Here is a 27,408-nt window from a genome sequence, read left to right as displayed (position 1 = left end):
AAAATCCAAGCAGCTCCTGCATTTGATTGGATGCAGCTGCTGTTTGGCCAACACTTTTATGCTTGGCTCGTTCATTTTCTTGCTTGAGGGATGTTGGAATGAAGGTAATAAACAGGGCAACCCACTAAGTGAATTTTGGTTGCTTCATCGGGAACCAGGAATTTTAGATGGCCATGAAAGAACTGTGGATCTATTGGATGACCTATAGGACAACTACCTTTGGAAAAGGACATTGGATAATGCACATGTAAGTTTTAATCTTGGTACAGGTGGCCAGGGAGCAGTAAAAGCAGGCGGTTGCGCCACGGTTTTACTGACTCCCCCGCCAACTTCCCACTTAAAGAAGGGCATTCACCAAAAATTAAACCACATGTTCCATTCAGAAGGCAGTACCGCTGCTGAAAGTGACCCATTTAAATGTATGGGGCCACACCGCAACATATCGCCTCCTCACCATCTGTCATGCGACGCTTGAAAAGCAATCCACAGCTTGCTTTTCAGAGGAGCAGCAAGGGCTGTCACACATCAGAAGGATCCCTAAAAGATGACAACTATAAATGTCTCTGAATTCTTCATTCGGCCTTTAAAATGTTTTCGTAGGCTCAGTAGCATAATGTGCAAGCTATGTATTTCATCCAGCATGATAAATATATATGATAATGGCTGTCAAGTGTTGGCGTAATAAAAGTGCAGTGTGCATTCCTCCAGAGCACACACTGTGTAATGTACATTTACAGTGACAGGGTGACGGATCCACAGGGACTCTTCTCTGGTGTGAGCGCTGTTTAAGCAGGGAGGCTCTCACTGGTATTGATTAGAGCTCTGCAGAAGCCTAATGTATTTACACACTGTCCATTTACTGTCTGCTCTCACACCACCTGCTCATTGGGCTCCATGTGAGTGCCGCCTATACCATGGGTCACTCAAAGCCACGATCGATACAGGTGGAACACAGATGCCTTAATGTGGATATAGACCCTCAATGAATGACAGTTTGCTATAGATAAAATTCAGTTTTTTAGGGTTTTGATTTCTTGCTTTTTATCCCTTACTACATCTCATTGCTGCTGTCTGCATGCATTCTAGCAATATCTGCATGCCATTTCTTAGGCCGGATATACATTATACGATTTTCATGTACAATTTTCACTTACATTTACTAAAACCATATAATATGAGGTAAGACCTAAACATTTCAATGTGTATGCAATCAGGGATCCCCTTGTACTACATAGCTGAAGATAAATCTAAAGGAAATTGTTGAAACCACTTTCCATTATACAAAGAAAAGGAGCTAACTATACTGTTTTTTTTTTAAATGATATCAAGTGAATTTTTTCCCAAAAAATTGCATTTGAAAGACCGTTGCGCAAATACAGTGTGACATAAAATATTACAATGACCACCATTTTATTCTCTAGGGTAGGGTTGCCACCTGTTCAGGATTCACGCGGACAGTTAATCAGATCAGACTAAGTCTCCCCCCTTCTCTCTCCTGCCTCTAAGCAAGTACAATAAGGTAAATCGGGGTTCTCAGAGCACTCATTACATCAGAGCATCCTTTACACCATCGGCCACAGTGTTCCCCTTTACATTAGAGTCCGTACACCAGAGCATCCCTTATATTAGAGTCCACAGAGTTCTCCCTTTCATCAGTCTGCAGAGTCCCCCCTTACAGTGAAAGGGAACTCTGTGAGTTCACATGTAAAAGGGGAACTCTGTGGACTCTGATGTAAAGGGGGACTTGTGATTAACTTCATATGATTAGAAATGTTATTTAATAGCAACATCTATGCATAGTTTATCTATGAATACTATGAAAAGAAATTGCTGTGCCGCGCTGAAGTGTTCGGGTTTGACTTGAAGAAAAGGTGGCAACCCTACTCTAGGGTCTCTGCTAAAAAGATATATATATATATATATATATATATATATATGTATAATGTTTGGGGGTTCTAAGTTTTTTCAAGCAAAAAATATGGACTTTTACTTGTAAACAACAAATGTCAGGAAAAGGCCTGGTCTTAAAGTGGTTGATGTATGTCCAGCCTTAGGGTGGGTTTACTGATGGTGACAGCAGGTAGCCACTTGTCGTCTCCACCCAAAGCCCCTTTGACAGGGTGGGTACTAGTGGCGGCCCGTCTATTAGGGGTGCTTCCCCCCATCCATGCATCCAGCCCCCTAATCTATATGCAGGGCGCCACACGTATGGATTCCAATGGGAGATTTTAGAGGCTCTAATAGGCTTAAAAAAGGGGGGCTCGGGGCGCAGAGCACTGCACCCTGAGCCCACCCAATTTTGTGGCAATAGCGAATGAATATGCATGATTTTCACACTGATTCTCCTCCTGGCCAATCAGGACCCGTTTCACAATTTGGCCGAAAGGAGAAGCGTTCTGATTGGCCGCCACCGCCAAGGAGGGAGGAGATGTCACACAGGGGAAGCTTGACCCACCAGCCGCCAAGGAGGAGCACTCTATAGGCAGTCATCTCCCTCCGGCTGAAGCTACAGAGCCGGGGATGCCTGGGTGCTGTGCCTGCTTTAACCATCTCTTGCCAGGATAGGCTTCAAGATGGAGAGTGGAAACAAGGAGGCCGGGACAAGGAGGGGGGGAAGCCGCCGCCGGCCCAAGGTAAGAGAGCTGGCAAACGATGGAGTACCAGCCGCCACTGGTGGGCACAACTGGGCGATAGAGAGAGAGAGAGAGAGAGAGTGTTGTCACCATATAACAGTGCCTGAACAAGGACCTTCATGGCAGGATCACCAGATAATATTTTAATAAAAGCTGTGGCTTTAAAAAAAAATATTTCAGTGCCAGTGTTACTTTAAATCTGAACTCCAGGATAAGTAGAATTTCTCTAAATACAACTAGGCTTGAGCAGACCAAGCAAAGTTCCCTATGCTGGACGTTCGCCAAACAATTGAAAAGATTCAAGAACCCAGAATATAGCAGCGAACCCCACTAAAGTCTATAGGAGCTGAATCTTGTAAATTTTATCTGGCTAGTCTGCAAGCTTTTGGGGAAAAAAATGTATACTGACTCCCCCGTATATATATAAATAACTGACATGGCTAGCAAAAAAAAAAATATATATATTTTAAAAATACTATTGGAAGCAGCTCCTTTTAAAAGTACTAAAGCAAAAGTGACATTTACAAAGAAGAAAATACCATTAAAATTGACGCTAAATTACATTTTCAGGCTGCTGAAAAGCATCCAGGATTTCCTTCAACGTCCATATCCGATTCTTATCCTAGATGGAGATTATAAGGGGGAAGCCCAAGAAAAAAAGGGGAGTAGATTTCCCCATAAAAATCCATACTAGACTCCATCTCTGAGGATCTGATATTTATTATTTGTTATTGTAGGAATTATTATAGGCACATTCCTGGAAGCGCAAATTTCCCAGCGGACTGAAGGCAACAGGGTTGCCTTAAGTGGTGTAAAATCGCCTACAAATTTAAAATAGCGAACAAATCTTTTCGCAGTTTTTAACTGTAGAGCAGCACATCTACAACGACTAAAGCCAGTGTGGAAAATTCTAGCTCATTTTATTATTTATGTACTGCGCTATTTGTGTCGCCGGGCAAATGCCGAGCTACTATTCAGCCAGATTGCTGCAGCGATAGAGCAGCAGAGGCAGACGTCCTGCCCCCAGTGTACAGACAGAGATGTATGTTCTCATTCCTCAGCCAGCTCTAGAATGTATTACCAATAACATATAGGAATTTTACATTAGACAGCACAGAGTTACAATTGACATTCACAGGCAGATATGTTGATGATCCAAGAAAGCCTCAGTGTGACTGCAGCTGATGTCTACACTAAAGTGCTCTACTATTTCATGTGCGAGTAAACCTAAAAGGATAATTCTGTTCAAAGCATAGTGAACACCATGTGGAGTATTGCTTTGTATACATAGGAGCAGTCCTACTCAGCATGTAGAGGCGCATTGAAGGAAAAAATGTTTTTAACCTCATAAACAAGTATTTTTTGCTTTACTTATATCAGTGGTTGTCAACTTTCTTGATATGAGGAGTCCCAGGGGAGACACAACAGGATATAGTCAACAAATATGGGCATGATACAAGAGACTGTGGACATGGTCAGAGACTGTGGACATAATACAGGAGACGGTCAGAGACTGTGGACATGATACAGGAGACGGCCAGAGACTGTGGACATGATACAGGAGACGGCCAGAGACTGTGGACATGATACAGGAGACGGCCAGAGACTGTGGGCATGATGCAGGAGACGGCCAGAGACTGTGGGCATGATGCAGGAGACGGCCAGAGACTGTGGACATGATACAGGAGACGGCCAGAGACTGTGGACATGATACAGGAGACGGCCAGAGACTGTGGACATGATACAGGAGACGGCCAGAGACTGTGGACATGATACAGGAGACGGCCAGAGACTGTGGACATGATACAGGAGACGGCCAGAGACTGTGAACATGATACAGGAGATGGTCGGACACTGCAGACATGCAGGAGACCTTCATAGACCGTGAACCTGCTGAAAGAAATTTTGAGAGGCTTTGAGCATGCTGTAGGAGTTGTTGGGAGACAGGAGACGTGCTTCAGGAGACAGTCATAGATTGGACACAAATTACATTAGACTGCTAGAAATCTTTGCTATAACAGGACAATATGGAAACACAAATTATTGTTTGCAAGGGCCCAAAGGGCCACATAAAGAGTGCCAAAGGGACACGTGCAGACCCTGAGCCACAGGTTGGGTACTAGGGCTTTAAAAGTTTTTACATTATGTTTACTGTCCTCAGTTTACATTTGCTTTTACGTATACTTTGCCTGTACATCAGTCTAAATTACTATCGCTCAATTCTGCGAGTGATTCTAATTTATTATCGCAGTTTTCTAGCTGGTCTATAACCACTTTTGATGTAAACAGACACTTTTTGGTTGCCATGGACAATCTCCAGTTTCCTGGCATAAAGAACAGTATTTATAATATAAAACTGTATTCAAGGCACTGGAGAAACCACTAGGGACAAAGGGGTGTGTAATTATTTGACACAGTACTGTAATCTGTAAGATTACGGTATACTGTAACTATACTGTGTATTTCACTTTTTGACTGAATTTGGCGCCGAACTCCGTCCCCATGCCTCACAACGCTTGCAGGGAACGGAGCCCAGTGATGTGACAGATCGAGCGGAGGATGGCTTGCTCGTACAGGAGGGGGACATTGCTGGTTCCAGGGGACAAGGTAAGTAAACCCCTCCATGGATCCACCGATGCGGTCCCGAGACTGGCTCGGGAATACCGCTTATGGTATTTAAATCTTACCCCGAGCCAGACTTGGGAATACCGCCAGGGAGGTTAAATCCAAAACTACTTTCCGCCTAAACTTCTCTACGTTTCCAGTTATCACTGGGGCTCAACCATGGCTCCAAGTCTGCTTATGGGCAAGATCAGCGGGTCACCATTTTTGTTAAATATCTACTGTTAAACACTTTTAATAATGTTTAATAGTTTCTCTGCAGCATGTTACATATTGTGGAATGATTGTTCACTCTCTCTAACACAAGAGGTCAGACAACATTGGCGGATCTTATGCATTATAAATAACTTTCTTTTAACAAAAAGGAGATGGAACAGTGCAAAAAGTGCCCATTTGACCTCACCCTCGAGGCAATGGATAACTTCAAATAATATGATATAGGACTATGTACCAACCATGAGTTCAGCATTTCTAATGTGTGCAAATGAATGGGTCTTTATTAGTGTGCGTAGTGGTGGTGTCTCTGCACTTATGATTTGGGATTTGTTTATTAACCACTTCAATACAGGGCACTTAAACACCTTCCTGCCCAGACCAATTTTGAGCTTTCAGCGCTGTCGCACTTTGAATGACAATTGCGCGGTCATGCTACACTGTACCCAAATGAAATTTTTACCATTTTTTTCCCACAAATAGAGCTTTCTTTTGGTGGTATTTGATCACCTCTGCGGTTTTTGTTTTTTGTGCTACAAATAAAAAAATACCGAAAATTTTGAAAAAAAAATGTTTTTTTTTGTTTCAGTTTCAAAACTTTGTAAATAAGTAAGTTTTCTCCTTCACGGATGGGCACTGATGGGGCTACACTGATGGGCACTGATAAGGCGGCACTGATGGGCACCAATGAAGTGGCACTGATGAGATGGCATTGATGGACACTGATAGGCGGCACTGATAGGCGACACTGATAGGCGACACGGATGGGCGACACGGATGGACACTGATAGGTGGCACAAATTGACACTGATAGCTGGCACGGATTGGCATGGATGGGCGGCACAGATGGGCATGGGTAGGCGGCACAGATGGGCATGGGTGGGCACTGATAGGCGGCACAGGTGGGCACTGATAGGCGGCACATGTGGGCACTCATTAGCGGCACAGGTGGGCACTCATTAGCAGCACAGGTGGGCACTCATTAGCAACACAGGTGTTATACTGTACTAATGGATGCCAATCAGTGATGCCCATTGTGGGCACTGATTGCCATCCATTATGGGCACTGATTGGCATCCATTGTGCCTGACTGGCATCCCTGGAGGATTACCTCTGCTGGGCATCCCTGGTGGTCTGGTGGCGTCACTGGTGGTCCAGTGTGGGCATCCTCGGGGGGGCTGTGCTGATAATCGATCAGCACAGACCCCCCCTGTCAGAGGAGCAGCCGATCGGCTCTCCTCTACTCGCGTCTGTCAGACGCGAGTGAGGAAAAGCCGATCACCGGCTCTTCCCATTTACGCTGTGATCAGCCGTGATTGGACACGGCTGATCACGTGGTAAAGAGTCTCCGTCGGAGACTCTTTACCGAGATCGTAGTTGCCGGGTGTCAGACTGACACCCCGCAACAACGATCGCCGCGATGCGCACCCCCGGGGGTGCGCAGCGGCTCATAATCCTGATCACGTCATATGACATCCGGTTAGGATTATGAAACCACTTTGCCGCCGTCTATTTGTAATAGGGCGGGCGGCAAGTGGTTAATGCAGCAGTGTAGCTTAAAGCGGGATTCCAACCTAAAGTGGAACCTCCGCTGATCGGATCCCTCCCCCCCTCCGGTGTCACAATCTGTGTTGTTAATGAAGCCGGCAAAGCAAGCAGCTGTGGAGCAGAGCTGTATAAGCTGATGCTTCCTGTATTGCGCCGTCTATTGCCACAGGCGGAGTGATACCAAATGCACTCTGCCTGGGACAGCAACAGCAGGCAATACCTGAAAGGGAGACAGTTATTAAAGGTCAGTTTATTACTAAAATTGCAGTGTATATATGGTCATATCTGCGCAGTGGTTACTGGGCTGCTTTCATACTGACCCGCAGGTGCAGTGCACCTTCAGGTTACCTGAACTGAGCCATAGACTTCTGTTATTACCTGCGGGTTTGGTGAGCTTTCAGAAAGCACACCACACCTGCAGGATATAATAGAACTCTATGGCAAAGTGTAGCTAACCCGCAGGAAAGACACAGGTGTACTGGGCTGCATTCGTGTGAAAGGCCTCTTTCACACAGTCGGTCCAACTTAATCGGACCCTCCGTTCACCTCTTTGAAACGGCAGATGTAAACAGATTTGTGTCTTTTTACAACTGCCTACCTCCAAAATGATTTGCTAAAAAAAAAAAAAAATCATACCCTTCCGTCTGGGCAGATCGGATTGACGGACCCATAGTGTAGAGTGGGCTGTGTCCGTGTCCGCTCTGCACGGACCTGTCATCCGTCTGCTCTGCTCATTGTGGCCCACGAACGGTACCAAGTCGCTTAAGTGGCCCTCGCTCTTCAAAAGGTTGGGCACCCCTGCCATATATGCTTGCACCAAGGCCATCATCATTGGCGCATGCGCACTGAAGAAAGGGCACTATCATGCCGTTTCTAAGGGGCTCGTGGCTGGCCACTCCCGTAGGCATGCGCGGGACTGATGTCACATGACTTAGGCCAGGAAGAGAGGTGAAGATGCGTGTGGCCACCAACGTGGACATTGCAGGCTTCGTTTGCAGGTAAGTGGCACATATGCAATGCATACTAGACCGTTATACTTTTATTATGCAGGTTGGAAAAGAGGAATTGAAACCCATCACGCTTTACTTCCTCTTTAAGGAATTATCCTTGATATCACACATTTGTGGATCTCCAAGTTCACCTAATTGACAGCTCATTAATTGAGAAGTGGTTAACACTTTTATACCACATTGTAAACTGTATGTATAGCTTTCTGTCTGTGTTATGTTGTTTAAAGCGGAACTTTCACTTTTTCACTTTTTAATTTTTTAATCTTTCCATATATAAAATCTTCTGCCCTTTTTTTTAACTTTGGATAGTAAATCATTTTTTTTTCCTGCCAGTAAATACCTTATACAGCCCACTTCCTGTTTCTTGTCTGGCAAAAAGCCTAGATTTATGACATCATGCACAGCTCTCACTCTCCTGAGAGTTTGCCAGGAAGGGAGGGGGGTGAGTCATAAGAGAGGCAATCGGAGCTGCAGAGCAGTCGGTGTGTGTCTGTGTAAATCCAGGAAGTGATCAGGCAGCGGTTTCAGTTGCCCATGGTTTAAACTGTTGTGGCCAGACTCGGTGGAGGAAGATTTCTGCAGCATATTTGGTAAGTTCAGGATCACAGTATATATAAAATAATATGCAAAGTGGTTGGAGGGAAGCTTCCGAATGGCAAAGATGTTTTTATTACAAATTATGTGAGCAGACTGCAGTTCCTCTTTATGCATGTTCTACTTTCTGCACAATCATTTATTATATATATTAGTGGTCATGTGTAACACACAACACTGTTTTTTACATATATATCGTATCACTTTTTTTTATTTTATGATTAGCGACACAGCCTCCCAGAATCTTGTTCCCGCGTGCCCCCCTGGGGCACGCACCCGGGAACACCCGTGACCAGAGGACTCGGCGCACCACGGCCGTTTATCATGTGATCTCTCCGTAAACAGTGCGGGGGGAGAGATGGCAGCAGTGCTGTGGGCTGGATGTGTAGTGCCCACAGCACTGTTCAGTGCCAATAATCTTCAGTACTCTGCCCATACTGTGCAATACTCTGCCACACTGCAATAATCTGCCAATACTCACCAATACCCTGACAATAAATTTTAAAAGAAACAACATTTTTCCCTAAATTTTCAGTCTTTTTTGATTAATAGGACAACAAATAAAAAACCCAGCGGTGATTAAATACCACCAAAAGAAAGCTCTATTTGTGTAAAAAAATGAGAGCGCTGAAAGCTGAAAATTGGTCTGGTTACGAAGGGGTTTAAGTGCCCAGTTGTCAAGTGGTTAATGTCTAAACCACTGGCAACAAAAGTGAGTACACTCCTAAGTGAAAATGTCCAAATTGGGCCCAATTAGTAATTTTCCCTCTCTGGTGTCATGTGACTAGTTAGTGTTACAAGGTCTCATGTGTGAATAGGGAGCAGGTGTGTTAAATTTGGTGTCATCGCTCTCACTCTCTCATACTGGTCACTGGAAGTTCAACATGGCACCTCGTGACAAAACTCTGAGGATCTGAAAAAAAAATAATTGTTGCTCTACATAAAGATGGCATAGGCTATAAGAATATTGCCAAGACACTGAAACTTAGCTGCCGCACTGTGGCCAAGAACATACAGCAGTTTAACAGGAAAGGTTCCACTCAGAACAGGCTTCCTCATGGTCAGCCAAAGAAGTTAAGTGTACGTGCTCAGCATCATATCCAGAGGTTGTCTTTGTGAAATAGACATAAGTGTTGCCAGCATTGCTGTATAGGTTGAAGGGGTGGGAGGGTCAGCTTATCAGTGCTCAGACCATACGCCACACACTGCATCAAATTGTTATGCATGGCTGTTGTCCCAGAAAGATTTTTTTCTTCTAAATATGATGCATAAGAAAGCCCACAAACAGTTTGAAGACAAGCACACTAAGGACATGGATTACTGGAACCATGTACTGTGGTCTGATGAGACCAAAATAAACTTATTTGGTTCAGATGGTGTCAAGCGTGTGTGGTGGCAACCAGGTGAGGAGAACAAAGACAAGTGGGTCTTGCCTACAGTCAGGCATGGTGGTGGGAGTGTCATGGCCTGGGGCTGCATGAGTGCTGCCAGCACTGGGGAGCTACAGTTAATTGAGGAAACCATGAATGCCAAACTGTAGTGTGACATACTGAAGCAGAGCATAATCCCCTCTCTTCAGAGACTGGGCCGCAGGGCAGTATTCAAACATAACGACTCCAAACACACCTCCAAGATGACCATTGCCTTGCTAAAGAAGCTGAGGGTAGAGGTGATGGACTAGCCAAGCATGTCTCCAGGACTAAAGCATCTGTGGGGCATCCTCAAAAGGAAGGTGGAGGAACTCAAGGTCTCTAACATCCACCAGCTCCGTCGTGTCATCATGGAGGAGTAGAAGAGGACTCCAGTGGCAACCTGTGAAGTTCTTGTTAAGGCACTGCTGGAAAATAATGGTGGCCACACAAAATATTGACACTTTGGGCCCAACTCGGACATTTTCACTTAGGGGTGTACTCACTTTTGTTGCCAGCGGTTTAGACATGAATGTCTGTGTGTTGAGTTATTTTGAAACGACAGAAAAATGTACACTGTTATACAAGCTGTGCACTCACTACTTTACATTGTAGCAAAGTGTCATTTCTTCAGTGTTTAAGGCTAGGTTCACACTGCTGCGATGCGAGAACCCTGTGAATCAACTGCGGGTTCCCGCATCGCACTTGACACGCACGGCAGTTCACACTGCCATATGCGATCTGATGGGGAGTGTCATTATATGTTAACGACACCCCCATTTCAGCTCGCATATCGCACTGCGAACTGACAGTTTGGACATGAATCGGATCGCATATGTGTGAACACACATGCGATCCGATTCTGGTCCGAACAGAAAAAAGGGTCCTGTGCGCGTTTGGACCGAATGCGGTGCGATATCAGCCATACTATCTGTATGGCTGACATCGCACCTGCACAAACATCGCATGTAATGTGAACAGCAGTGCGCTGCGAATTACATGCAATGTCTGGCATCACGCTAGTGTGAACCGGCACTGAAAAGAGAAAATAAAATATTTTCAAAAATTTGAGGGATATGTATGTATGTATGTGTGTGTGTGTGTGTGTGTGTGTGTGTATGTGTGTGTGTGTGTATATGTATGTATGTATATATATATATTGTGGAAAATTTTTAAACATTTTAAGAAATTGTGAATATTTTTTCAAGGCACAATAAAGTTAGTGGCCTGGCTGTTATGCTAATCCTTTTTCTTCAGTACTTTGGGTCTCCGATAGAGATGGCCAAATAGCCAGCCTTTTCAGAAGATGTGTCTGCAATGGCAGCCTCCAAACTTCTCTCAATTCAGATTCTCTTTAATGCTAAAACTTAACCTAACGCTTAAAGCTCACTTGAACCATTTATGTTTATTACGGTAATGCATTCAGACCACATACACAGTAATAAATATGCTTGTATTTTAAAATCGGACCACTGCTCTCAAAAACAACACAGTGGCCCAGGTCTCCAGCAGGCCAATATGACCCCTGAACACAATTCAAATCAACAGAACTGCTCAGGAACATGAACACTATTAATTTGAAAATTGAGCAGGGGAGGGAGTTGGACTGCCAGAGATTCAGGCCACTGCACTGTGTGTGTGTGTGTGTGAGAGAGAGTAGTGGTTCGACTGTCCAATGTGATGTCAGCAAAAATGTATTTTATCCTGGGCATTGTTAGCAACGCCAAACCCACACAGTGTTAGATATTGCCAACACTGCAGGTTTGATGTTGCTAACACTGTGCTGCCGCCAACACCGTGAGAGTGTGATTATACTATCAAGCATAGTGTTGGCAATATCGGTCCAGCATAGTGTGAGCAACATTAATACCTATCAAGCACAGTGTTGGCAATATCTATCTAGCATAGTGTAAGCAACATCAAATCTGCACATTGTTGGCAAGATCTATCAAGCATAGTCAGGGCTGGGACAATGGGTGGGCAGAAGGGTTGATTGCCCTGGGCACAGCGTGTATTGTAGAGATGGAGGGGGGACGGACCGCAAGTTCCTTCTACTATAAGGCTGACAGGAGTAGTGGCCTTGCTACTTCTATCAGCCCAGCGCTGGAAGTGGCAAGGAAAGGAGGAGAGAGCCGGGAGGAGGTGTGGGCTGTGCTCTCCCTCCCCCTCCTCCTCATAAGCTCGCACATATCGAAGTGGGGGCACAATTTGGCATCTTTGCCCTGGGCACTGTATGATCTTGCCCGGGCACTAAGCATATTGTTAGCAACCTCAAACCTGCACAGTCTTAGCATTATCAAACCCACACACTGTCAGCATCATCAGACCTGCACAGTATTAGCAATTTAGTGTGGAGGTGGCTGTAGGCTGTCATGGCTTTCCTCAGTCTCCTTAGATCTGCATTTACGGTTCACAACATACAAGATATGATCAGTTAAGAGAAGCCCTGTTGTTGATTTGTCCCTTCTTCAGTATGTTAGCAGACATTGGATCTGCGTGTCAATCATATACCTGTGTTTGTGAATACACATTCCTCGGCAATGGCTGGCCCCTAGCAGACGGTCACTCCAAACAATCTCTTTATTATGACAAAATGTGATATACCTTCTTGTATGTATCAACAAGCTGCATATACAAAGAAAGGTTTATATACTGTGTGTTGACCACCCACGGTGCAGGGTAAGGAAAGGAAATAAGCAGCATTTCCCATGTACACAATAGTGGCTGCACCACCATGTACTGTGGAGGTCACTGAACTCTGGCCTATCGGCATGCAAATATTTGCAGAAGAAAACTGAGAATTTTTAGATTTAGATTAACCTCATGCCCAGCAGAGAAGTAATTGTCAGCGACGTCACCTTATGTGTTCCTGGACAAGTGACTGTAGCTCCTAAAAATGTTACCTGTAGCATGGCTGAGCGTGACTCTGAACTAAATACAACTATTGTTTGTAAATGGTGTTAGTGTTTATAAACGCTCTAATCTCTCGTTACAGCCACTTAACAATTTTCTTGACTGTGGGAGAGCGGAGTTATTTTTCTGCCTGCTACCTGACTCCCTTACAAATGTTGTGCCCAGAGGCGTGACTAGAATCTTCAGGGCCCTGGTGCAAGAATCCATGAAGGGCCCCCACCAGGGGCATTGCTAGAGCCCATAGCAGCAAAGTAAAGAAGGTCATATCTGAGTGCGGATTCACCCTTAAATCAGGGTCCCCAGAGCTCCCCCCTTACATCAGGGTCACCACAGAGCCCCCCTTTACATTAGGGTCCCCAGAGTCCCCCCTTTACATTGGGGTCCCCAGAGAGCCCCCCTTTACATCGGGGTCCCCAGAGAGCCCCCCCTTTACATCAGGGTCACCAGAGAGCCCCCCCTTTACATCAGGGTCACCAGAGAGCCGCCCCCTTTACATCAGGGTCACCAGAGAGCCGCCCACCTTACTTTAGGGACACCAGAGAGCCCCCCCCTTACATCAGGGTCACCAGAGAGCCGCCCCGCTTACATCAGGGTCACCAGAGAGCCGCCCCCCCCTTTACATCAGGGTCACCAGAGAGCCGCCCCCCCCTTTACATCAGGGTCACCAGAGAGCCGCCCCCCCTTTACATCAGGGTCACCAGAGAGCCTCCCCCCTTTACATCAGGGTCATCAGAGAGCCACCCCCCTTACATCAGGGTCACCAGTGAGACGCCCCCTTACATCAGGGTCACCAGTGAGACGCCCCCTTACATCAGGGTCACCAGAGAGCCCCCCCCTTAAACCAGCCCCCCCCCCAGGTTTACCTGTACCTGACTGGTCTCCACTGTCTGTGCACCTCCAACCCCCAACACATCTCTGGGGGAGGTGGGTGGGGACAATCGGCAGCTTTATGGTGCTCGTGGACCATGGGATCTCACTGAGGCTAGTAGTTCTCCTCCCGAGTGTATATACTAGGAGAACTACAAGACCCAGGGAGATCCCACGGGTACCATAGAGCTATCGGACGGCAAGGGGTGCAGGGGGAGATGCCGGGTCTTGGGGGGGATCCCCCCCACAGCGCCAGAATGGTAGGGCCCAGTCGCACGTGCGACTGCTGCGATACTGCAAGTTCCACCACCGGTTGTGCCTACAAAGTATCTACTCATAGTTCAGCTTGCGCCACTCTTGTCATTAAAGCATATCTAAACCCACTAAAAAACATTGAATATACTGCAGTTTACCAATACTTAGATGGAGTGACTACAATAATAATGTTTTTTTGTTTTTGGGGTGGGGGGGGGCTTTTTTGGCCCTTTATTTTCCATTGTAGGATACACTACTTCTGTATTTATGAAGGAGCAATATAGTCACTCTTGGACAACAGCATTGTCAACCTGTAAAGAGGGTGTTGTTATTGTGGTCATATATAATACACTTCAGTTTTATTATTTGATTGATTTGCCAGTTGATCAAAATGATCAAACCCACCAACAATCAAATAGTCATTATTTCCCTTCCAATTGATTTAGATTCAATTTCAATCAGATTTCATCAAACTGGCCTGGGGCGGAATATTATCAATTGTTTTGCATTAGTCAACAACACTGATGAGCTTTGTTCATGAATACCATTATTATTATACAGGATTTATATAGCGTTGACAGTTTGCGCAGCGCTTTACACCATTGTATTTTGACCAGTCAGATTATGAGATAACATTGTGGAAACAGAAATGCGACTGACAATTTATGATCGTATTTTAACCGCGTGGCATGTCAATCGAATGGGTTGTCGACTAGAGATTGATTAATCCTATCCTAATTACATAGTTGGTAAGGTTCAATAAAGACACCCATTTTTCCTGTTCCATCTTTGTTTTATTATGTTTATATTGCTACCATTTCCCAAATTCCTTTATATTGTGTTTTCTAAGATGCCCATCTAATTTTTTATTTTTTTTAATAAATATCGACACTCCTCGCTAACACCAAACGCTGTGGAAGAGAGATCCACATCCACCTCTCTAATGCCCTGTACACACGAGCGGAAATTCCGCCAACAAAAGTCCGATGAGAGCTTTTGATCTGAAATTCTGGCCGTGTGTATACTCCGTCGGACTTTTGCTGGCGGAATTCTAGCCAGCAAAAGATTGAGAGCAGGTTCACTATTTTTCGGTCGCAAAAAGTTCAGATCCGAAATTCCGAATGTTTGTATGAATTCCGACGTGAAAAAATTCCAACGCATGCTCTGAAGCATTGAACTTCATTTTCTCAGATCGTTGTAGTGTTGTACGTCATCGCATTCTTGACGGTCAAAAGTTCAGAGAACTTTTGTGTGACCGCATGTATGCAAGGCAAGCTTGAGTGGAATTCGGTCGGAAAAAACATCCAAGATTTTTCCGACGGAAATACCGCTTGTGTGTACGGGACATTACAGTAAAAAACCCCTTACACAGTAGAATAGGCAAAACTTTTTTCTTTTTTGTTTGTAACGGACACAGCATCTTCTAATCTCAACCAGAATTTATAGCGCCACCTACAGGAGTAGGACACAGAAAAAACAAATTAAGCACAGCCTAGGTGCAGTCTTGGCTGATATAAATGTATTTTATGCATAGGCACTCCTGTTCTTTCTCCTTACTGTAATCCCTTGTACACACGGTCTGAAATTCCGACGGAAAATGTCTGATCGGACCGTGGTGTCGGATAATCCGACCGTGTGGGGGCTCCGTCTGACTTTTTCCATCGGAATGTCCGACCAACAAAGTTTGAGAGCTGGATATAAAAATTTCCGACAACATGATCCGATAGGACTTTGTCCGATCGTTTGTACAGAATTCCGATCGGACAAAGTGCCACGAATGCTCAGATCAAATTACGAGACCAAAACTATTGGCTACTAGCCTGAACGTAGTGCCATCGTAACGTACGAACGCCATCACGTTCTGAACGCTCAGATTTTCCGACAACTTTGTCCGACCGTGTGTATGCAAAACCAGTTTCGGACAAAACCCATCAGAAAAATCCGTCGGATTTTGTTGTCGGAATGTCCAACCGTGTGTACAAGGGCTAAGGAGTAGTGACCTGGTTTCCTGCTGGGACCTCTGGTCCCGTAGCATTTTTCCTCTTTTTTTTTTTTCCCTGTTTTATTTATTTATTTATTTTTTCTGGGGACAGCCGGGCTGGGCAATGGGCTGGATAATATAGATTCAGTGTTCATGTGGATAGAGTAAAGAAGGGTTGTAGATTGTCAGATTTTTTTTTTTTTTTTTCACCATCTGTTACTACATTGGGGAGATTTCCCTTCACTTCCTATCCAATAGCCAAAACAGGAAGTGAAAGGAAATCCCTGCAAATTAATGTAATCCCTTAGTGACCCCCCAGGTCACCAAAACTAGTGTCCCTCATTGTAAGATTTCCTCTCTATTACTTTTCTGGGGACAACCCAACATTTGGGGTTTTCTTTCACTTGCAATGATACAGGACAAATAAAGAAGGTGAATCTCCTTATTGGCGGCACAGACAGCAATAAAACCTGACAGGGGTTCTAATTCCTCTCCACTCAATCCAAAAAAAATAAAAAATGTTTTGCCGTTTGTTATACGTTTAAGTCTCTTCTTGTTTAATTTCACTGAGTGGTCACATGTTTTCTTAAGCAACCTAAGAATAGTTTTCTCCCTGTGCTAGAATCACCATTGAGACATTTGTGCATTGCGATCCTATCGCCTCGTCGAGGTCTTCTTGTAAAGATTCTACTGTATATCCCGATGTGCAGTTATTACCCTCCTTAGCTTTGTATCATCAGCAATCACTGAGATTGAATTATTTATTCCAACCTCTACCTCAACTCCTACTGTATGTACAAAATTGGTTCCAAGACAGAGCCCTGAGGTTACAACTCCAGACCATTGAGAAGATGTGCTATTTATGGCCACCCTCTGGATGTGCTCCAGTAACCATTTTGCTATCCGGGTACATACACTGTCATCAATGCCAATAGCGCTCAATGCTTAAAATCTTTATGGGGAACTGTATCAAATGGTTTGGCAAAATCCAGCTACGCAGTGTCCACAGATCTTCCTCTACCTAGATTACAACTCACATCCTTATGTCAATAGGTTGGTCTGGCAAGAACGATCTTTCAATAATCCATGCTGGTTTCTACTAATTAGTGGTGGCCGCTTAGTAGGGGCGCCGACCCTCTAATCCATGTTGCTCTAATCTACATACAGGGAGCCGGAAAGATGGATTCCAATGTTTGTTTTTTGAATCACGTGATTAAAGCTGGAGGCTTTAATTGGCTTAAAACCGTGTGGGCTCGGGGCACTGCAACCTGAGCCCACCCAGTTGTGTGACATTAGCGAATGAATATTCCCTAATGCCTTCCCGTTTTGTCCTCCCGGCCAGTCAGAAAGCAGGTGCTGAGACCCGATTGTTCAGGAGTCTGAAGACCTGATTGGCCGGGAAGCGATGGCCGGGACACGGAGACGGAGGGGGGGAAGTCTCTGCCGCAGCCGTAACCTGCATGGGGTAAATGCAGTGCCGATGGGGGGCCTGATGGACCAGAGGGCGAGCGTGATATGGTGTGTGGTGGAGGGCTTGACCGACAGAGGAAGGGTTAGTGTGGGCTGGCGGGCTGAAGAGACGGGGGGTCAGGATGTCTGTGGTCAAGTCTGTCTGCCAACCCCACCCCCGACTGATGGAACACCAGACGCCACTGCTAATGATAATATCAGAAGAAATCAGTTTGAAAAGAAATGGCCACTATCAGATGGACTTTACATAAGTGACTAACAAATTAAAGTAGTTCTAAAGCCTCAAGGTTTGTTACCTTAATGCATTCTATGCAATAACCTCTTTGCGCCGATGGCACACACATATGTGGTCTCTCGGTGGGTGGGCCTTGGCGATCAGCAGCCGCATATTAGTGTGCAATTTTGCAAAAATAGCTGAGAGTGCACGCCCTGTGTGCTCCTGGCACAGTTATCAGCAGCTAACAGAAAGCCATCCAATCATATGACCGCCATGACAACCAATCACCGCAGTCCCATGACCATAAACCCTGCACCGCCTCTCGGCATATAAAACGACTTAAAGGGTCAGAAGGTATCAATGCCAAAGGGTTAAGGTAAAAAATCTTCTGTGCTGCAGGCACCCAACCCCCCCCCCCCAAACCTTATTCTTTCCTGAGCCTCATCCTATCCAGCGATGTGCAAGAGAGTCTCCCTCCTCATTGGTTAGATTGATAGCAACACCAGTAATTGGCTACTGCTGCTGTCAATAAAAAAACAAAATCCCCTGTGGGTGATCAATGCAGATTTAAGGGATTTTAACAAACTTTGTTGCAGATTTCTACCTGTTTGAATAGATGACCGTTTCACCATGTAGTTAGTATACTGATTCTGAATGGGTGAGTCTGGTTCATTATAATCAGCTGGTGCATGCTCAGTGTTCTGATGAGTAAAGCTTCAATGTCTCCATCCATTTAGAAGTAATTAACTCTTGGGGAGTGACTCGCCAAACTGAAATTCTTATTGCAGGGGGTACCTAAAAATCTGACTTGGATCTTCAGTGAGCCAATCACATGAGCAGGAAAATACATTTCTGAGGGCATTCTAAACACCAACTCCACGGCAGGTTGCTCTTTTGCATTGAATTTTACAGAACTTGCAGCAGTGCAAATTGGAATGCAAAGGTCGTTTTTTATCACATTCATTTGTAATATGGCCAGTGTAGTAATTGTATATGTTATATTGTTTTATTTGCCATTTTTTTTGGGTGTTATGTTTGTTAGGTGCTTCGTCTTCTTAATAATACCCCTGGTAGCCTAGGCTAGGATGGAGGAGCGGAGGTCCCTTTCACCGGTGGACAAAACATTACACATACACACTGTTGTACGTGAATAATGAATGTGCCTATTGAAGCACACACAACAATTTTATTTAGTTTGAACAGAAGGACAGCCCTGTGGTTTAACCAATCAGGGACTGCCACATAAAATATGCAAGATAGTATATTTTACTACGTCATCATGGTTTTTTTGTACAAGCAATTTCTGCCTAGTAACAAAAAGCTAAATATATACATTTTTATACAGTTTAAAATGTTTCTTAAGTCTGGTGCAAGACAGGCCTGTGGTTTTAACGCCATGGAGTTACTTCTGCTCTCAAAAAGGGAAGTAGCTTAACCGCATCCATCTGTTCTAAACAGATATCTAACCTTGTGATAAAATACCTTGTACAAGCAAAAAACACATATGACCTTAAGCAATAGGTTTCTATGTCATGCTAACAGTAATTTTCCAATACCCAAAATGGATGTCTTCTAACAAGATGGTTCCCTCATTTACCTTATAATCCTTCCTTTGATCATTCTGTGATTTACATAATGATCATTCCTTTTCTAATTTAATAGCACAGGCTTCATACTCCGAACCCTTGTGCTCTTGGTTTCTATACCATACCGTTGGATCCTTAACAATGGAAGTGAGTTTCAGATCCTTCGGAACGGCCGTGTTTCCCTTTTTACATAAACATTTGATTATCTTATAACAGGCATATAAAAATAGAATGAAGAGAATCACAGTGACAATTGTCATGGCAGCATTTCGGAGCCAAGATATTAATCCCCCAAAACTAAAACTGCTCGAGAAGGGATCCCAGTTTTTTCCTATGTTCCTTGCCTCTTTCTGTAGTTTATTTACCTCTTCCCTGTGTTGGGCAATAACGTCATAGTAGTCTGGGACTTCGATGCTGGTATTATGAATCCAGGTACAGCACTCATAATCCTCAGTAGTCTCACAGAGGCCAGTAAGGGCTGCACTCATACTTTCTATAGCCAACTCATGTAGTTCTAGTTGCTTCCTAATTGCCCTAGTTTCTAGATTTAGTTTGGTTATGTCATCAGAATTTTCCTCCAGAATCTCATCAATTATGCCAGTGTAATTATTTAATCTTTTCATTAGGTCAATTCCCCACCCTGTCCAGGAAGGGAACCATGCCCAGGCCATATCTTTTTCTAAAAACAATTCTCGTTTATTACGGTGTCTAAGGGGATATCTAGGATGCATGCTGGCTTCAAGGAGGTGACTTCCCTTGTTATCCCCTAATACCCCCATGATAGGAACCAGGGCTGCAAGGTAACACCACCCCTGGGGTTTGGTTGGGATCCAGGGGTGACAGAGTTTGCCGCAGCATATATATATGGTATTTCCTAGAGCTAGGGGTCGTTTATGGAACACGTTCCTAAGAGTATCAGAAAGGCCAGAGAGCACCAGTATTGACATTAATTGGTGTATTGTAGTCTTGGTACTGGAGCTAAGAAAGTCTAAAAAGGTGGCATTTAGGGTGGGATCTGAAGTATGGAAGAAAGAAGGACTGTTAAATGATGTCATTGAAATGTTAAGTTTTGCTTGTTTGCAAACCTCGGCTCCATCTGTGGTGTTTCCCAGTCGGAAACACCAGTCTGGGAAGTGGCTTCTACCTATAATTTGGAAAGTGAGGGTTTTATTTGGAAGGGTCCTAGTAACATTCGTTAGGACGATAGGGGGTGTTCCATTAAGGAGGGGGGTAAAATTCAAGGGGACTGCCATGAGAGGGATTCTAGCTGTACTGGGATGTAGCTTGCTGCAAATCCAGCATTTCTCAAAACCAGATTTTTGAGCATAGCTATATTTGAATTTTAGTAGTAACATCTTGTTAGTCAGTCCCTTAGGTGACTCATTAACGGGTACAATACTTCTACTATGTCTTTGGCCGGGGGTATTATTCATCTTAGGTGGTCCACATATCCCTTTTAATAAACCTAAATCTTCTGGATGATATATACAGTTGGCTATAAACCATGTGGGCAGGAATACAAATAGTACCAGACTACCCCAAAGGCATACAGCCTTCCCTGACACTGATGGAGAAAGCATCTTTGTTTTTTTTTTTAAAGTTCTGATTATTTGTTATCTAAGAGTTCTGTTCTTCTTCTTCGTTTCTCATCCCGGCAGTTGTTGGCTCTGTTTTGTCCTTTTGAGGGGGTGTGGGATCTTCCAGGGAAATTTGTTCTATGCCTCTCTGAACTTCTTGTAGATCTTGTTCTTGGGAGTTGCTGCTCTGTCACTGCCAGGGGCTCTGGAGTCGAGGGAAGCTGGGGACACTTTTTAAGACGGCTGGCGTGGATCCAGGTGTTTCCTAGGTCTGTTAACACTGCGGTCCTGGATACCTTTTCCACCTTCCATGGTCCTGAGAAAGCCGGTCCGATACTCTTTCTTTGTGCTAATTGTTTGATCAGCACTTTATCCCCAGGGATGAAGGGATGCGTTGGTTCTGTGGGAAGAGGGAAAAAAGGTGACAGAAACGTGTTCGTTCATTTCATGAAGCATACTTACCAGGTTTTTCACGTACATTTCCTGTTGGGAATAAATGTCAATATCAGTGTCTTGGTCTAATGGGGGTAATTCTATGTTTGCGGGGATTCCCATGAGGACCTCAAAGGGTGATAATTTTGTTCTTGCATGTGGATCTTCCCCTCTTTTGACCAAAGACCTTCAGGGTCTTTGGTCAATCCTTCCTTTGTCCAAAAATGGACATCATCTTCTGTGGCCATTGATTGCATCTGTGCTATGACAGTTTTAAAGTTAGGTGCTGCGAAGTGTTCCTTGAAAAACATTGGGGGGCAGGTGGGTTAGGGGAAAAGGCAGCAGCTCTTTTAGCTTCTCTGTCAGCAAGAGCATTCCCTTTTGAAACACGACTGCTGTCAGAGGAGTGTGCCTTTACTTTAATTATGGCTACCTTTTTTGGAAGAAGAATGGCTTGGAGGAGAGCACTAATCTGTGTGGAGTTGGCAATTATTTTGTTGTCTGCTGTTTTAAAACCTCTATTGGCCCATATCACACCAAAATCATGCACCACTCCAAAAGCATATCTACTGTCTGTGTAGACGTTCACCTCTTTACCGGTGAATAGAATGCAGGCCCTAGTGAGGGCTTCTAACTCTGCTACCTGGGCTGAAGAAGGAGGTAATGATTTTGCCTCCAGTACGATGTCTGGTAGTTGAACAACTGCATAACCGGTTAAAAAGGTGGAGTCAGAGGGACGTGAGCAGCTACCGTCAACGAAAACATCCTCTGCACCTGAGATAGGGGTGTCAGTGAGATCCGGTCTGGGACTGGTAATAGCAGCAACCTTTTCCGAACAGTCATGTATAATGTCTGGGTCATGTGGTAAACGCAACATGGAATGCAAAAGGCGCACAGCGGGGTTGCTGGCAGGCACATATTTGAGTGTGAGGTTATCAGTGTTCATCAGTGTTATCTCATAACCACTAAGTCTTTGCGAGGTCATATGTTGGGTATTCATGTTCTGAATAAGATGCGTGACTGAATGAGTGGTATAGAGAGTCAATGGGTGACCTAGCACTAATTTGTTTGCATCTTGTACAGCCATTGCACAGGCAGCAAGATTTTGGAGACAGAATGGCATTCCCTGTACTTGGATGGGGAGTTTTTTTTTAGATAGGTAGGAGACAGGGCGGTAGCCTGTTCCATGCTGTTGTGTCAAAACCGCGGCAAAAGAGGTCCCCGAGACTACACAGTATAGTTGAAAAGCTTTACCATAGTCTACCAACCCTAGGGCGGGAGCATTTGACAGACTGTTTAATAGAGCTTGAAAAGCTTGTAGTCTGTCTTCAGTCCAATCTATTAATTTAGGGGCTGTCGAGCCAGTAGCCTCTCTTAGGATACTATCACAATGAGAACAGTCAGGGATCCATTGGCGGCAATATACCATTGCACCCAAAAATGAGAGTAGGGCGGCCTTGTCTTTTGGGGGACTGAGAGCTCGAAGGGCTGCGGCACGTTTAGGTGACACCAGCCTTGTTCCTTCCTTTAGAATGCACCCTAGGTATTCTACCTGTGGCTGGCACCATTGTATTTTCTTCCTTGAGGCTAGATGCCCGGCGTGAGCTAGGTGTTGTAACAGTGATGTTGAATCGACCGCACATTCTTCAGCAGTTCGACTGCACAGGAGCAAGTCGTCCACATACTGTATCAGTACCGACCCTCGCTCAGATGTCCAAGACTTGACAGTCTCGTTGAGTACCATAGAGAAGGCGGCTGGACTGTCTACATACCCTTGCCAGGTTAGTTGGCCCCCGGCCCAGGAGAAAGCAAACATAGGTTGGGCTTCCTCTGCAATGGGAATGCTAAAGAAAGCATTCGCTAAATCAATTACTGTGTAGCATAGAGAGTCTGCCGGTATGCATGAGAAAATAAAAGTGATGTCTGAGACTAGGGGTGGGAGGGGAATCACTTGTTTGTTTACTGCTCTGAGGTCTTGGACGAGTCTCCACTCGCCACTGGCCTTCTTTACAGGGTAAATGGGTGTGTTCCAGGGACTGATGATTGGTCTCAGGATACCTTTTGATATGTAATCATTAATTTGAGGGGAGATGCCTTTGACTTTCTCTGGGGGTAGGGGATACTGTTTTTGATATTGTATCCCTGCATCTGACCGCATTTGGGGTGCATATGGTGTGCAATTAATAAAGCCCACACTACCTTTGTTTTCTGCCCAAATTGTGTGATGGTCAAGGGAGGAAGGTATCATTAGAAAGAAACTCCTGTGTGCATGTCTTTTTGGGAACCCTCTGTGTGCATGTCGCTTAGGGCCATGTAAGTCACATAATGGTGAACTAGCGGTAAGGGAACCTTCTTTATTAAACTTAATGGTAATACACAGTTGTGCCAAGAGGTCCCGTCCCATAAGGGGCACAGGGCATGAGGACAAGACGGCAAAAGTTTGGGTACATAATTTCTGTCCTTCTGGAGTGGCTACAGTCAGTGGTGGAGTGATGGGATGGGTGACAGGTGTCCCATTAATACCAACAGAGTTTCCCTCGGTGCATTATTTGTGGCTGTGTAGGATATTGGGGTAGTGGTTGACGAGGGTTCTGGTATGGCAGATAACGGGGATACTGTGGGCGGGTCTGGGGGTTAAATCCCCTGCCTCTGCCTCTTGCTCTAATCTGTCCAGTCCTATAAGGGCACTGGGATTTCCAATGTCCTTGCTGTCCACAATTGCCTGTATTTTCCAAGGCATTTGTTCCATGCACAGAAACAATCCTTCATGTATTGTGGGTCAGCCCCTTTGCAGGGAGGATAAGAATGCTTATGTACCTGACAAATTTTACTGACTTCTTGCCAGTCTTCCTCTGAACAAGGACCTTGGGGTCCTGGGTCATGGATTCCCAATTGGTGACACCTTTCTCGGACTTGTGTCCAAAATGGTTCTACCTGGGGGCCAGGGATCATATTACTGACAAATTCATAGGGTGATGGGGTGGCCATGGCTTGGGTTGCTGCAGAATTCCCCATCTAGTAGTCTGGGCAGTGTGTGTCTAGTGGCAGGACACAGGTGATAACACCCGGTTTGTCCAACAATCCGGTCTCTGGTCTGGGAGTAGGATCCCTGATCTTTTTTTGGGGCAGATGGACTTATATAAAACTATGAAGATTTACCCTTAATATACGATGAAGGGTAAATTTTTCCTGGTGGCGGTATTTACCCCTCTTACACCAAGTCTGCAAGAGAACCCCCCTGGTCTGGTGGTCAGTCAAATCCACTTGTCATCTATTCTTAGGAAGAGTAGACCTAACGTGCAATGGGGGCAGGCGGATGCTATGTCACTACAAGAGGGCTCCTCATATTCTGCACTCATTTAAACAACAACAATTATTTTCCTTATACTCTATATTAAAACTTATACTCTATATACTTACACGTGTACCTAGAGAGAAACAGACATATTCTTAATATACTTTAAGACATGAAATAACCGTATTGCAATACATTTATCAATTTATAGTGCACTTTTTTTTTTAAAAAAAAAAATTTTTTTTTTCAAATGGGCGTCCACTCCACCAATCCCTTTGTCACGGGCGTAATCTACTACTTCCCGTGTTAAAAATACTATCACCAATAGTTTTAAGTCAGACCAACCTAGTCGGACTCCCCTAAACCTATAAATTCCTTGTGAGCCCTTTTAACCTCCCGAGGGACCAGCCTAGTTCCTCGCGAAGGCACAGTTACTTCTTTTAATTTTAAACTAAGTTCGTAGCGGCCGCCCGGACAGAGTAAGTGTTTACACCATTCACCAATCAGGTAAAAAAGAGTAAAGTGACTTACCTGTCGCAAGACGAGACGAACCCCACTTTGCTGGTACCAAAACTGTTAGGTGCTTCGTCTTCTTAATAATACCCCTGGTAGCCTAGGCTAGGATGGAGGAGCGGAGGTCCCTTTCACCGGTGGACAAAACATTACACATACACACTGTTGTACGTGAATAATGAATGTGCCTATTGAAGCACACACAACAATTTTATTTAGTTTGAACAGAAGGACAGCCCTGTGGTTTAACCAATCAGGGACTGCCACATAAAATATGCAAGATAGTATATTTTACTACGTCATCATGGTTTTTTTGTACAAGCAATTTCTGCCTAGTAACAAAAAGCTAAATATATACATTTTTATACAGTTTAAAATGTTTCTTAAGTCTGGTGCAAGACAGGCCTGTGGTTTTAACGCCATGGAGTTACTTCTGCTCTCAAAAAGGGAAGTAGCTTAACCGCATCCATCTGTTCTAAACAGATATCTAACCTTGTGATAAAATACCTTGTACAAGCAAAAAACACATATGACCTTAAGCAATAGGTTTCTATGTCATGCTAACAGTAATTTTCCAATACCCAAAATGGATGTCTTCTAACAAGATGGTTCCCTCATTTACCTTATAATGTTCATGTTTGAAGCTTGAAGTGTCACACTTTATGATAAATCCGTCCGTGTCCTCGGGAACACGGACACAACCACTAGCTGGCTGTACAGGGACAGAAAATTCCTTTTCAAGGACAAATGACTCGGCGGATATTACCGGCATGTCTCTGGAAATGAGGTACAGTTGGTGGCCATGCGGTGACAATAGTCCTGAGAATCATCAGTGGTTTTTAGAAGGATACAAAGCATTTTATGAATCATGAAAGCCCTTGGGTTTACTAATGAGTTCAAATCTAATTCCATTAAAGTTGCTGGGATGTGAGCTCAAGCAAGAGAGTTATCATTAATGGAAGTGGCTAGTGACTCAGACTGATAACACTGTATGGAGGATGTGCCGTCATTATCGAAAGGACCTGACATGAGATGAGCGGAGTGCTTCTTATTTTTATCATTCAGACCTTCGTTTCGGACCTGATTTATGATTTAACTACATAGCCACTGTGAGGACCAGGCACTGCTAGGTTAAATTATGGTATAAAAAGTAAATGCAGTGCTGACAAACTTATTGATCAAAAAAAGAGGCGATGAAAAAACAAATACAAAATTTCACTGAAAAAAACAAAGTGAAAAAAGAAATATAAAGCAAAGTCCCAAAAAGGTTATTGAAGAAAAGTAAGGTGAAAAAAGAAAACTAAAGCAAAGTCCCAAAAAGTTTGTTGAAGAAAAGTAAGGTGAAAAAAGAAAACTAAAGCAAAGTCCCAAAAATGTTGTTGAAAAAAGGTAAGGTGAAAAAAAGAGAACTAAAGCAAAGTCTAACTGGGATTAAAGTCCATTTACTGAACAATGAACGCCCATGCAAATAAGAGTGATAGTTTGCAGTGAGGAAATCCTTCATATAAGTGCTTCCAGCTCCACCACACCCAGGTGAGAAAATAATCTGCTTACCAGAACTCCATGATCACGAATCAGTGATCTCACCAAACAAACATTGGGGAGACCTAATCCCTATACGCTTAAAAGGCTGCCTGAAACTGTAGCTGGTGCCGATGGTACTCAGAAAACATTAAAAAAAGGGCTCCCCTAGCGCAATATTGTATAAAATGGGTCTAATAAAACAAATAGACTTGCACTTACAAGGTAGAAGCTGTTTGAAAGTGGTACAATGTTTGTTTGTTAAGAAACGGAACGTCTCCAAAAACTTCTGCTCACTTTGTGTGGTTCGCCCATCCACCTCCTGAGAGTAAAAATGTGATGACTTCACCGTCGTAAGCTCCACCCTATGCGTTTCGTCACTAGCGGACATCAACTGGGGAATGGGCAGAAGTTTTTTGTATTAGACTTTGAGTACTAGCGGCTGTATATTGTTCTATTCACATTTATTCATTTTCACAAAGTTTCTAGCACTACGTTGGCCTTAGGGCCTTCTTTTTTTCTATAACAGCTAGGTTAAAGCTGACCTGTAGCCATGCCTGTAAAGTTAGTTATTTCTGTTGCCCAGATATATTGTGAAATGTGTTATCTGTGAATTGCCAGGAGCTATAATTATATGAAATAAAAAAGTGCAGCGCTCATTCAAAAATCACATATAAATAGTGACCAATAAAACTAATAAAAATCAGTGCAATTGAATCATACACCAGTGCTATATATACAAAAAAATTCGT

Source organism: Lithobates pipiens, unplaced genomic scaffold (assembly GCF_037356315.1).
Source record: "Lithobates pipiens isolate NorthernLeopardFrog02 unplaced genomic scaffold, aLitPip1_a1.2 Scaffold_1, whole genome shotgun sequence".
In the NCBI taxonomy this organism is placed as follows: Eukaryota; Metazoa; Chordata; class Amphibia; order Anura; family Ranidae; genus Lithobates; species Lithobates pipiens.
The sequence above is the reverse complement of the archived record's forward strand: the minus strand, read 5'-3'. Positions refer to the sequence as shown.